The following is a 15,000-nucleotide window of genomic DNA, read 5'->3' on the forward strand; positions in this document are numbered from 1 at the left end:
AGCTGGATCAAATTCGTTTCGCAAAATATTAATTTTATTATCGCATGTCTGTAATTTTCGCCGGGTCAAACTCGTTTCGCAAAATATTTAGCATATGGCTAGAACTTCCACCGGGTCAAATTCGTTACGTCACGAGTGACGCATCTGTCCTCATTTTCAAAATGGAGGAAACTGCTTTCAGTAGTTTACAATCGCACAAAGGAAAAAAGATAAAGAGCTTTTCAGTAGGATTTAAGGTCCAAGCTATTGAATACCTGTACAGTATGCTAAAGAGAACAGTAAGCAGCTATGTTTTATTAATATACCGTAGCTGCGTGTGTGAAATACTGTATAAGTCATTAAATGACTCCCGCCTCCTGGTGGTAGAGGGCGCTGCCGCGCTAGTGATCCTTCTTGCGACTTCCGGTACTGCAGAAGAAGTGAACACACGCAGCAAGAGATTTTTTTTTCTGTCCTCTGCCTGAACTTTTAAAATGGAGGATTACATACATAAAATAAAACAGTTTTCTAAACTGGACTTTCAATGGAAGCAGGAGGTAATAATTAAAGGAATATCTCCATCGAAACAGAGACTTTTAAAACTGAAGAAAGAAAATAAGGAAGACTTCTATAAACAAGTTATCGATGCTTTTGGTCAGAAGGAGCTGCAAATGGACTCCATTTATAAGTACAGGTAAGACCATAATAACGTTTTTTTTTAATTAAATGTGCTTTTCATGATGGTATGCTTACATCACACTCAAAGCGCACGCCTAAATTTTATGGATTCCTTTTGGTAAACGCCGGAGTGAGAAGAGGTTTTAAAATAATTACCGCATGCACGGCCATCCCGCCGGTTTCCGGTAAACGCAGGTGTGACAGGAGGTTTTAAATTAATTAACGCCCCTGCGGCTATTCAAGGAAATACGGTATATTGATATATAATGTAGGAAGCAGAATATTAATAACAGAAAGAAACAACCCTTTTGTGTGAATGAGTGTAAATGGGGGAGGGAGGTTTTTTGGTTTGGTGCACTAATTGTAAGTGTATCTTGTGTTTTTTATGTGGATTTAATAAAAAAAAAAAAAATAAATAAATAAAAAATAAAAAAATAAAAAAACGATACAGATAATAAAAAAACCGATACCGATAATTTCCGATATTTCATTTTAACGCATTTATCGGGTTAGCGTTAGGGTTAGGGTTAGGGGTTAGGGTTAGGGGTTAGGGTTAGGGTTAGGGTTAGGGTTAGGGGTTAGGGTTAAGGGTTAGGGTTAGGGTTAGGGTTAGGGGATAGGGTTAGGGTTAGGGTTAGGGGTTAGGGTTAGGGGTTAGGGTTAGGGGTTAGGGTTAGGGTTAGGGTTAGGGGTTAGGGTTAGGGGTTAGGGTTAGGGTTAGGGTTAGGGGATAGGGTTAGGGGATAGGGTTAGGGTTAGGGGTTAGGGTTAGGGTTAGGGGTTAGGGTTAGGGGTTAGGGTTAGGGTTAGGTTTGTGGTTAGGGTTAGGGTTAGGGTTAGGGTTAGGACATGCATAGACAACCCCAGTGTTAATGTTAGGGTTAGGGTTAGGGTTAGGGTTGGGGTTAGGGTTAGGGTTAGGGTTAGGGTTAGGGGTTAGGGTTAGGGGTTAGGGTTAGGGGTTAGGGTTAGGGGTTAGGGTTAGGGTTAGGGTTAGGGGTTAAGGGTTAGGGGTTAGGGTTAGGGTTAGGGGTTAGGGTTAGGGTTAGGGCTTAGGGTTAGGGTTAGGGTTAGGGTTAGGGTTAGGGTTAGGGTTAGGGGTTAGGGTTAGGGTTAGGGTTAGGACATGCATAGACAACCCCAGTGTTAATGTAACATATTTCATGTAACACAGTATATGTTTTGACAAACATAAGATCATATACAATGTAACACACTAATGTATATATATATATATATATATGTATATATATATATATATATATATATATATATATACACAAAGCCAAAGCCATTTATCAACAACACCCGAAAACGCCATGGATTGTGTTTCTGTGTCGGGTCACTCCATTTCCGCTGAGTAGTTTGTTGCGCGTGACGTTTGACAGGGCGCACAAAAACTGCAGCACACTCCTGGCACCGCGTTTTTTCCCACCCAAAAACCCGAGTCCTACGAAGTGTGAGGATGAGGGAAAAACTCTTCAATCCGTCCATGCATGAGGCCATGGTCCAGAGTTTACGCTCAGAGCTCTCGCTCGGCTTGTCTTCTCCGGGTTAAGGACTAGAGTGTGTGCGGGTGTGTGAGTCTCTGTGCCTGTCCAAAACCACTTGGCGTCACTTGACCCCGCGGAACCCCTTTAAGTGTCTCTGTTGACCCCCTGGACCTGACCCACAGCTCCAAAGGTCTTCTGTTGCCTCCCCCCCGTCTGGTTTTGACGTTCGGCGAAGAAACCAAGTCAGCGGGTGTGATCCAAAACATCTGCGCCACCTTTCTACAAAGTCCCACAAAAGTGTGTCTTGGTGGTCTTGGTGTAACGAACCCCACCCTGTGGTCTTGGTCTCCTCACCCATTCCGTTTGAATTCGGTCTTACATGTTTGGCATCTGAACAAGAACCCTGGTTTGGACAAGGTCTGACCTGGCGTGTCCTCTCCCCCCCCCCCCCCCCCCCCAGGTGTCTGCCACGGATGATGACCGCGGGTCCTTCGGCGCCGTGACCTACGCGCTGACTTCCAGCGCCGGCGGGGCGCCGCCCTCCCGCTTCACCATCAACAAGGAGACCGGGCACCTGTGCACCAGCACCAGTCTGGATCGCGACGACGGACTGGAGAGGTTTGACTTGACCGTCACGGCAACAGACGGGGTGAGAAGATGACTAAATATCTCAAAATACTCCTTCAGTTCTTACACTACTCCAGGAAATACTTTTAAAGTAGCAATAGAGGGACTAAATCTAATTGTAAAATACCGTCTAAACATCAAAAAATGCCACAAATTGTAGTACTTGTAGTTTCAATACTAATAGTTGATTTTAATTGTAATACTTGTAGTTGTGTACTTGTAGTTTATTGCAGTTGTAGTAGTTGCAATAGTGCACTTGTAGCTTCCTGTAGTTATAGTACTAGTAGTTTCCTGTAGTTGTAATATCTGTTTCTTGTAGTTGTACTGGTCGTTGTAATGTACTTGCAGTTTCGTGTAGTCGTAATACTTGTAGTAGTGTGCTAGTAGTTTCTTGTAGTTGTACTACTAGTAGTAGTCTACTTGTAGTTTCTTGTAGTTGTAGTACTAGTAGTAGTCTACTTGGAGTTTCTTGTAGTTGTAGTACTAGTAGTAGTCTACTTGGAGTTTCTTGGAGTTGTAGTACTTGTAGTAGTCTACTTGGAGTTTCTTGTAGTTGTAGTACTAGTAGTAGTCTACTTGGAGTTTCTTGTAGTTGTAGTACTAGTAGTAGTCTACTTGGAGTTTCTTGTAGTTGTAGTACTAGTAGTAGTCTATTTGGAGTTTCTTGTAGTTGTAGTACTTGTAGTTTCAATTCTAATAGCTGATTGTAATTGTAATATTTGTAGTAGTGTACTTGTAGTTTATTGCAGTTGTAATACTTGCAATAGTGCACTTGTAGCTTCTTGTAGTTGTAGTACTAGTAGTTTCCTGTAGTTGTAATATCTGTTTCTTGTAGTTGTACTGGTTGTTGTAATGTACTTGCAGTTTTGTGTAGTCGTAATACTTGTAGTAGTGTGCTAGTAGTTTCTTGTAGTTGTAGTACTAGTAGTAGTCTACTTGGAGTTTCTTGTAGTTGTAGTACTAGTAGTAGTCTACTTGGAGTTTCTTGTAGTTGTAGTACTTGTAGTAATCTACTTGGAGTTTCTTGTAGTTGTACTACTAGTAGTAGTCTACTTGGAGTTTCTTGTAGTTGTACTACTAGTAGTAGTCTACTTGGAGTTTCTTGTAGTTGTACTACTAGTAGTAGTCTACTTGGAGTTTTTTGTAGTTGTAGTACTAGTAGTAGTCTACTTGGAGTTTCTTGTAGTTGTACTACTAGTAGTAGTCTACTTGGAGTTTCTTGGAGTTGTAGTACTTGTAGTAGTCTACTTGGAGTTTCTTGTAGTTGTACTACTAGTAGTAGTCTGCTTGGAGTTTCTTGTAGTTGTAGTACTAGTAGTAGTCTACTTGGAGTTTCTTGTAGTTGTTGTACTAGTAGTAGTCTACTTGGAGTTTCTTGTAGTTGTACTACTTGTAGTAGTCTGCTTGGAGTTTCTTGGAGTTGTAGTACTAGTAGTAGTCTACTTGGAGTTTCTTGTAGTTGTACTACTAGTAGTAGTCTGCTTGGAGTTTCTTGGAGTTGTAGTAATAGTAGTAGTCTACTTGGAATTTCTTGGAGTTGTAGTACTAGTAGTAGTCTACTTGGAGTTTCTTGTAGTTGTAGTACTAGTAGTAGTCTACTTGGAGTTTCTTGTAGTTGTAGTACTAGTAGTAGTCTACTTGGAGTTTCTTGTAGTTGTACTACTAGTAGTAGTCTGCTTGGAGTTTCTTGGAGTTGTAGTACTAGTAGTAGTCTACTTGTAGTTTCAATACTAATAGTTGATTGTAATTGTATTACTTGTAGGTGTGTACTTGTAGTTTATTGCAGTTGAAAAAAGGAATCATTGACCATTTGAAAGCAGCTTAAGGTCCCAAGAGCAACTGTGCAGACAATTGTCCCTAAGCATAAAGTGCATGGCACAGTTTTGTCACTGCCACGGTCAGGAAGAAAAACGCGAGCGATCACCTGCTGCTGAGAGAACATTTTTACTGAACTGAAAAATAAGAGTTGTAGAAATGATTGGAAACTCAAGACAGCCATGGCATGATGTTCTTTACACGTGTATGTACACTTTTGACCGCGACTGTATGTATATATGTATATGTATATATATATGTATGTGTGGGAAAAAAATCACAAGACTATTTCATCTCTACAGGCCTGTTTCATGAGGGATTTCCTCAATCCTGAGGATTGAGGAAATCCCTCATGAAACAGGCCTGTAGAGATGAAATAGTCTTGTGATTTTTTTCCCACACATACATATTACGCTCTACCACGGTATCGAGCACTATTTTTTGGATAATCTAATTAAGACATATATGTATATATATATATATATATATATGTGCATGTATAGGTCATTTAAAAATACTTTTTAATACGAGCAGAATGGGAGAGAAAGTGATAGGCAGTGTTTTGCTGGTTTGTTCCGAGAACTTGTTCTTTGCCCGGGAACAAATCCTCCAGATAAGAACACTCTGGTGGAATCTTCTAGGAGGGGGGGAAAAAAAAGCAAGTAGGATTTGAGAATTTGTTCTGAAGTGTTGGTGAATGAGGAGCGACTTAAAAGTTGTCCACTCGTGAAAATTAATCCCGCACATTCCATGTGATGTGCGGCGAACTCCAGCTTTTATTGGAGGATTCTGTTGCGGACACGTTTTTGGCTGGAGAGAAGAGGCTGAGAACAAGTCGATGGTTGTCTGCGGGTTTGAAAACAGGGAGGATGTTCTTACGCCACAACACTTCTTTCATGGTCCAGATAAGGTTTTTTAATATCTGCTTGCTCAGCTCAAATCCTTTCTTCTACCCGTTAAGGGGGGCCTGAGCTCAGTGGCCCGTGTCAGGGTGTCGGTGGCGGACATCAATGACAACCGGCCCTCCTTCTACCCGGTCCTCTACGCGGTCAGCCTCAGCGCCCATAGCACGCCCGGCACCTCCGTTGTCAAGGTAACAGCCAACGACCCGGACGCCGGGGAGAACGGCCGGGTGACGTACCGCACGGTGGCCGGGGGCGGTTCGGCCTTCTTCACCCTCAACAAGGACACAGGTGTGGTCACTTTGTTGTGACGGGTACCAGACCTGGGTTTTCCAAACCACCTACGGGATCCCGGTAAAGTAATCTCCGTGTTTGCACTCCGCAGGCGTCATATCGCTCTCGCGCTCGCTCCACGGCAAGGCCAACTCCGTCATCTCCATGGTGATATCGGCCGAGGACGGCGGAGGTCTGACGGCGCCGGTCGACGCCAGGGTGAACGTGAGCGTGGTGGGGGGCTCGGTGTCGTCTCCCGTGTTCGAGCAGGCGCAGTATTTCTTCACCGTCTCCGAGGACGTCCTCAGGGGGACGGCGGTCGGCGTGGTCCGCGCGGCGACAAAGACAGGTCAGGAAAACCGCGATCTCACGTCGCCAGTTTAGGTCTGGTTTCATGCCTTCTTCTTTCAGCCGCTTCAAAGGAAGTCTTCTACTCCGTCTCCTCTGGAGATCCTGACGGCTACTTCACGGTGGACAGTACATCTGGGACCATCCGCACCGCTCTTCCCCTGGACCACGAGACCTGCTCCGGACTTGATCTCGAGATCCAGGCACGGTCTGGCTCCCCTCCCGCTTTCGGGAGCAGTCGCGTTCGCATCACCATCTCTGACATCAACGACAACGCCCCTACCTTCCTTCCGTCTTCGTCCGAGTCCCTCCTTCTGCCTGAGATCACCAAGATGGGGGCCGTTATCTACCGCATTCAGGCCTCAGACAAGGACTCTGGTCATAACGGCCAGCTCAGCTTCGACCTGGTGGCGGGCAGCAGCGGCCAGAGGACGTTTGGCGTGGATCGAGGCAGCGGGGATGTGCGACTGATCGGGGGTCTGTCGTATGAGAGTGTCCCTCGCTATGACCTTCAAGTGGTGGCCAAAGATGGAGGAGCACCTCAGCTGAGCTCCACCTTCACCCTGGTGGTCCACATCCAGGCACAGGATGCACAAGGCCCCCACTTTGACACCCTGACGTACCGCGTGGAGCTCAGAGAGAACGCTCCCCTCAACACGCGCTTCCTTCAGGTGCGAGCGCTGAACCGAGAGGCCTCGGGGAACGAAGGAAGCGCCTCCTCCTCCTCGTCCATGTCCTACCGCCTCAGGCCCGACGGCGACGCCGCAGGCTTTGGCATCGTACCGGATAGCGGGTGGCTGTTTGTGCGGAGCTCGTTGGACCGCGAGGTCAAGGACATGTACCTGCTGACAGTCCTGGCCACCTCGGGTCGAGGGGGGAGAACCGGAAGCGCCACAGTCAGAGTGACGGTGACGGACGAGAACGACAACTCCCCCAGGCTCAGCCAGGACAGGGTGTTCCTGGCGGTCCGGGAGAACCTGCTCGCGGGGACGGGCTTCGGTAGGGTGTCGGCGACAGACCGAGATGCGGGGCCGAACGCCCGGCTCTCCTACCGGCTGCTGCACGCCGACAGACACTTCCAGGTCAACTCCCAGACAGGTGAATAGGACACCCGAGCACTCTCCCGCTGCTTTGTGTCGTCGTCACAGTGGTGGATCTGCTCTTCCAGGGGAGGTGAGTACTCGCCAGGTACTGGACAGAGAGCAGCAGTCCAGCTACCAGCTCGTGGTGGTGGTGCAGGACGGAGGGACGCCTCCACGCAGCGCCACCGGCACCGCGCACATCACCGTGCTGGACGACAACGACCACGCCCCGACCTTCTCGCACAGGGAGCTCATCTTCCAGGTGAGAGCCTTCAAGTTGTGCTTGGATGTGGCGTTCAGGGGGACAGTAGTTGGTAAATGGTTCTCTATTGAAGGTGAAGGAGGGGCTCTCGTCTGGGACCGCCCTGGGAACGGTGTCGGCTAAAGACCCCGATGAGGGGGAAAACGGCACCGTCTACTACTCCTTATCGGGTAAGACCTACACATGATGTACACCTGGAACTGTAGGAGACCACCAGGTCCCGTCTTGTAACCACCATTGATCGCATGTCGAGACAACGGACTAAATACCACAAAATAAAAGAGTAAATAACACAATAGTAAAGAGTAAATAACGCAATACAAAAAAGTAAATAACACAATATAATAGAGTAAATAACATAATATTAAAGAGTAAATTACGCAATATAAAAGAGTAAATAACATAATATTAAAGGGTAAATTATGCAATATAAAAGAGTAAATAACATAATATTAAAAGGTAAATAACATAATATTAAAGAGTGGATAACATAATATTAAAGAGTAAATTACGCAATATAAAAGAGTAAATAACATAATATTAAAGGGTAAATAACATAATATTAAAGGGTAAATAACATAATATTAAAGGGTAAATAACATAATATTAAAAAGTAAATAACATAATATTAAAGAGTAAATAACATAATATTAAAGAGTGAATAACATAATATTAAAGAGTAAATTACGCAATATAAAAGAGTAAATAACATAATATTAAAGGGTAAATAACATAATATTAAAGTGTAATTAACATAATATTAAAAAGTAAATAACATAATATTAAAGAGTAAATAACATAATATTAAAGAGTAAATTACGCAATATAAAAGAGTAAATAACATAATATTAAAGGGTAAATAACATAATATTAAAGAGTAAATAATATAATATTAAAGAGTGAATAACATAATATTAAAGAGTAAATAACATAATATTAAAGGGTAAATAACATAATATTAAAGGGTAAATAACATAATATTAAAAAGTAAATAACATAATATTAAAGAGTGAATAACATAATATTAAAGAGTAAATTACGCAATATAAAAGAGTAAATAACAATATTAAAAGGTAAATAACATAATATTAAAGAGTAAATAATGTAATATTAAAAAGTAAATAACATAATATTAAAGAGTGAATAACATAATATTAAAGAGTAAATTACGCAATATAAAAGAGTAAATAACATAATATTAAAGGGTAAATTACGCAATATAAAAGAGTAAATAACAATATTAAAGAGTAAATAACATAATATTAAAGAGTAAATAATGTAATATTAAAAAGTAAATAACATAATATTAAAGAGTGAATAACATAATATTAAAGAGTAAATTACGCAATATAAAAGAGTAAATAACATAATATTAAAGGGTAAATAACATAATATTAAAGGGTAAATAACATAATATTAAAAAGTAAATAACATAATATTAAAGAGTGAATGACATAATATTAAAGAGTGAATAACATAATATTAAAGAGTAAATTACGCTATATAAAAGAGTAAATAACATAATATTAAAGGGTAAATAACATAATATTAAAAAGTAAATAACATAATATTAAAGAGTGAATAACATAATATTAAAGAGTAAATTACGCAATATAAAAGAGTAAATAACATAATATTAAAGGGTAAATAACATAATATTAAAAAGTAAATAACATAATATTAAAGAGTAAATAACATAATATTAAAGAGTGAATAACATAATATTAAAGAGTAAATTACGCAATATAAAAGAGTAAATAACAATATTAAAGGGTAAATAACATAATATTAAAGAGTAAATAATGTAATATTAAAAAGTAAATAACATAATATTAAAGAGTGAATAACATAATATTAAAGAGTAAATTACGCAATATAAAAGAGTAAATAACATAATATTAAAGGGTAAATAACATAATATTAAAGGGTAAATAACATAATATTAAAAAGTAAATAACATAATATTAAAGAGTGAATAACATAATATTAAAGAGTGAATAACATAATATTAAAGAGTAAATTACGCTATATAAAAGAGTAAATAACATAATATTAAAGGGTAAATAACATAATATTAAAAAGTAAATAACATAATATTAAAGAGTGAATAACATAATATTAAAGAGTAAATTACGCTATATAAAAGAGTAAATAACATAATATTAAAGGGTAAATAACATAATATTAAAAAGTAAATAACATAATATTAAAGAGTGAATAACATAATATTAAAGAGTAAATTACGCAATATAAAAGAGTAAATAACATAATATTAAAGGGTAAATAACATAATATTAAAGAGTAAATAATATAATATTAAAGAGTGAATAACATAATATTAAAGAGTAAATTACGCAATATAAAAGAGTAAATAACATAATATTAAAGGGTAAATAACATAATATTAAAGGGTAAATAACATAATATTAAAAAGTAAATAACATAATATTAAAGAGTGAATAACATAATATTAAAGAGTAAATTACGCAATATAAAAGAGTAAATAACATAATATTAAAGGGTAAATAACATAATATTAAAGAGTAAATAATATAATATTAAAGAGTGAATAACATAATATTAAAGAGTAAATTATGCAATATAAAAGAGTAAATAACATAATATTAAAGGGTAAATAACATAATATTAAAGGGTAAATAACATAATATTAAAAAGTAAATAACATAATATTAAAGAGTGAATAACATAATATTAAAGAGTAAATTACGCAATATAAAAGAGTAAATAACATAATATTAAAGGGTAAATAACGTAATATTAAAGAGTAAATAATATAATATTAAAGAGTGAATAACATAATATTAAAGAGTAAATTACGCAATATAAAAGAGTAAATAACATAATATTAAAGGGTAAATAACATAATATTAAAGAGTAAATAATATAATATTAAAGAGTGAATAACATAATATTAAAGAGTAAATTACGCAATATAAAAGAGTAAATAATATAATATTAAAGAGTAAATAACATAATATTAAAGGGTAAATAACATAATATTAAAGAGTAAATAATATAATATTAAAGAGTGAATAACATAATATTAAAGGTTAATTAACATAATGTTAAAGAGTAAATAATATAATATTAAAGAGTAAATAACATAATATTAAAGAGTAAATTATGCAATATAAAAGAGTAAATAACATAATATTAAAGGGTAAATAACATAATATTAAAGGGTAAATAACATAATATTAAAGGGTAAATAACATAATATTAAAAAGTAAATAACATAATATTAAAGAGTGAATAACATAATATTAAAGAGTAAATTACGCAATATAAAAGAGTAAATAACATAATATTAAAGGGTAAATAACATAATATTAAAGGGTAATTAACATAATATTAAAAAGTAAATAACATAATATTAAAGAGTGAATAACATAATATTAAAGAGTAAATTACGCAATATAAAAGAGTAAATAACATAATATTAAAGGGTAAATAACATAATATTAAAGAGTAAATAATATAATATTAAAGAGTGAATAACATAATATTAAAGAGTAAATAACATAATATTAAAGGGTAAATAACATAATATTAAAGGGTAAATAACATAATATTAAAAAGTAAATAACATAATATTAAAGAGTGAATAACATAATATTAAAGAGTAAATTACGCAATATAAAAGAGTAAATAACAATATTAAAGGGTAAATAACATAATATTAAAGAGTAAATAATGTAATATTAAAAAGTAAATAACATAATATTAAAGAGTGAATAACATGATATTAAAGAGTAAATTACGCAATATAAAAGAGTAAATAACATAATATTAAAGGGTAAATAACATAATATTAAAGGGTAAATAACATAATATTAAAAAGTAAATAACATAATATTAAAGAGTGAATAACATAATATTAAAAAGTAAATTACGCAATATAAAAGAGTAAATAACATAATATTAAAGGGTAAATAACATAATATTAAAGAGTAAATAATATAATATTAAAGAGTGAATAACATAATATTAAAGAGTAAATTACGCAATATAAAAGAGTAAATAACATAATATTAAAGGGCAAATAACATAATATTAAAAAGTAAATAACATAATATTAAAGAGTGAATAACATAATATTAAAGAGTAAATTATGCAATATAAAAGAGTAAATAACATAATATTAAAGAGTAAATAACGCAATATAAAAAAGTAAATAAAAATATCAATGACTGAATAACATAATATTAAAGATAAAAAAACACTATAAGAGTATACAGGGTATAACATCATGTTAAAGAGTAAATAACATATTATTAAAGAATAAATATCATAATATTAAATATCATAATACTAAAGAGTAAATAACTCAATATAAAAAAATAAATATAAAAGAGTAAATACTAAAACATAATAACCAACTAATTATTACAATATAAAAGAGTAAATACCATGATATCATGGAGTACATAAGATATTAAATAGTAAACAAAGAGTAAATAACACAAAATAAAGGAGTAAATAACACAATATAAATGAGTAATAAAACATAATATTCAGGAGTAAATAACATAATATTAAAGAGTAAATAACGCAATATAAAAGAGTAAATAACGTAATATTAAAGAGTGAATAACATAATATTAAAGAGTAAATAATATAATATTAAAGAGTGAATAACATAATATTAAAGAGTAAATAACGTAATATTAAAGAGTGAATAACATAATATTAAAGAGTAAATAATATAATATTAAAGAGTGAATAACATAATATTAAAGAGTAAATTACGCAATATAAAAGAGTAAATAACATAATATTAAAGAGTAAATAACGCAATATAAAAAAGTAAATAAAAATATCAATGACTGAATAACATAATATTAAAGATAAAAAAACACTATAAGAGTATACAGGGTATAACATCATGTTAAAGAGTAAATAACATATTATTAAGGAATAAATATCATAATATTAAATATCATAATACTAAAGAGTAAATAACTCAATATAAAAAAATAAATATAAAAGAGTAAATACTAAAACATAATAACCAACTAATTATTACAATATAAAAGAGTAAATACCATGATATCAAGGAGTACATAAGATATTAAATAGTAAACAAAGAGTAAATAACACAAAATAAAGGAGTAAATAACACAATATAAAAGAGTAATAAAACATAATATTCAGGAGTAAATAACATAATATTAAAGAGTAAATAACGCAATATAAAAGAGTAAATAACATAATATTAAAGAGTGAATAACGCAATATAAACAAGTAAATAACATAATATTAAAGAGTAAATACCACAATATAAAAAAGTAAATACAAATATCAATGAGTGAATAACATATTAAAGATAATAAAAGAGTATACAGGGTATAACATCTTGTTAAAGAGTAAATAACATTATATTAAAGAGTCAATAAAATAATATTAAAGCATAAATAACTCAATATAAAAAATAAATATAAAAGAGAAAATACTAAAACAATATAACTGATTAAATTTTACAATATAAAAGAGTAAATAAATGGTAAATAACACAAAATAAGAATAAATACCACGATATAAAAAAGTGAATAACATAATATTAAAGAGTGAATAACATAATATTAAAGTGTAAATAACATGATATTAAAGAGTAAATAACTCAATATAAAAAATAAATATAAAAGAGAAAATACTAAAACAATATAACCGATTAAATATTACAATATAAAAGAGTACATAAATAGTAAATAACACAAAATAAGAATAAATACCACGATATAAAAAAGTGAATAACATAATATTAAAGAGTGAATAACATAATATTAGATATTTTTAAAAAATCACCATATATGAGTATATAACATTATGTTAAATAGTATATAAAAAGTAAATAACATAATATTAAAGATTAAAAATACACAATATAAGAGTACATAACATTATGTTAAAGAATAAATATCGTAATATTAAAGAGTGAAGAACTCAATATATAAAAGTAAATACAAACGACTAAATACTAAAACAACAATCGACTAAATATTACAATATAAGAGTAAACAACATGATGTCACAGAGTACATAACATAATATTAAACATTAATAATACAGTAAAAAAAAGTGAATAACAATTTAAAAGAGTAAATATCACAATATAAAAGCGTAAATAAGACATAATAAAAGACTCCATAAGACAATATTTAAGAGTAAATACAACAATGTCACAGCTACACGAGCATGCAATCCATCAATAGCTTCAACAACAATATTAAATGATTCATTAAAAAACGTGCAAAAATAAACCCACTTTAATACAAGTTTGAGTTTATTTGGAACATGCAAGCACACAACATGATGCATCACACATGCAAGCACACAACATGATGCATCACACATGCAAGCACACAACATGATGCATCACACATGCAAGCACACAACATGATGCATCACACATGCAAGCACACAACATGATGCATCACACATGCAAGCACACAACATGATGCATCACAATTTCCAGTTTCTGTTGGAAAAGGAGTAGGAAGAAGCGGAGCTTATTTAATCCCACCCCTTTTCTTCTACATAACAGCTGCTAAAACTTTTCTTCACTTCCTGTTCTCACTTTATTCACAACACACTCCATAAGTAACCACACAATAAATAACAATTGGTGAAGTAAATTATATTTCATATGATGACATGAGTAGGATTATTTTGAGAATGAATGAATGAACGTATATGGGCTGGGTCATATAGGTAAATGCTGTGCTACCTCGCCTGGTGTGGTTCTAACCGTGCTTCCATTTTGCGTCCTCCCAAGGCTCCCGAGCCGAGCGCTTCTCCCTGAACCCGGCCAGCGGGGAGCTCCGCACGGCGTCGCCCCTGAGATGGGCGGAGCGGGCCGAGTACGCCTTGACCGTGACCGCCGCCGACCACGGAGCGCCCGGCCTCAGCTCCACCTGCCAGCTGCGCATACAAGTAATCTCACACATGTCTAAAAACACCGACCGTAGCAAAAGTATTTGTAGTTCTGGCTGGAAGAAGTGGAGGGGGAAGAAGTCAGACATCGTGTGTTCCCGAGGAACCACAACCTTAGGAGGCCGGGTCTGGTCCGGACTGAGTTATTGCGCCCAACTTCCGTCTCAATCAATCAATGTTTATTTAGATAGCCCTAAATCACAAGTGTCTCAAAGGGCTGCACAAGCCACAACCACATCCTCGGGTCAGAGCCCACATAAGGGCAAGGAAAAACTCACAACCCTAGTGGGACGTCAATCTGAATGACTATGAGAAACCTTGGAGAGGACCGCAGATGGATGTCAAGTAGATCTAGCATAATATTGTGAGAGTCCAGTCCATAGTGGATCTAACAGAATAGTGAGAGTCCAGTCCATAGTGGATCTAACATAATAGTGTGAGAGTCCAGTCCATAGTGGATCTAACAGAATAGTGAGAGTCCAGTCCATAGTGGATCTAACAGAATAGGGAGAGTCCAGTCCATAGTGGATCTAACAGAATAGGGGGAGTCCAGTCCATAGTGGATCTAACATAATAGTGTGAGAGTC

General features: G+C 34.9%; 1 pseudogene; it reads left to right on the plus strand.

Annotated features, from left to right (window-relative positions):
* The window catches only part of LOC133650009 (protocadherin-16-like), a 125,777-nt pseudogene that overhangs the window by 85,978 nt on the left and 24,799 nt on the right, over positions 1–15,000 (plus strand).

Source organism: Entelurus aequoreus, linkage group LG05 (assembly GCF_033978785.1).
Source record: "Entelurus aequoreus isolate RoL-2023_Sb linkage group LG05, RoL_Eaeq_v1.1, whole genome shotgun sequence".
Taxonomy (NCBI): Eukaryota; Metazoa; Chordata; class Actinopteri; order Syngnathiformes; family Syngnathidae; genus Entelurus; species Entelurus aequoreus.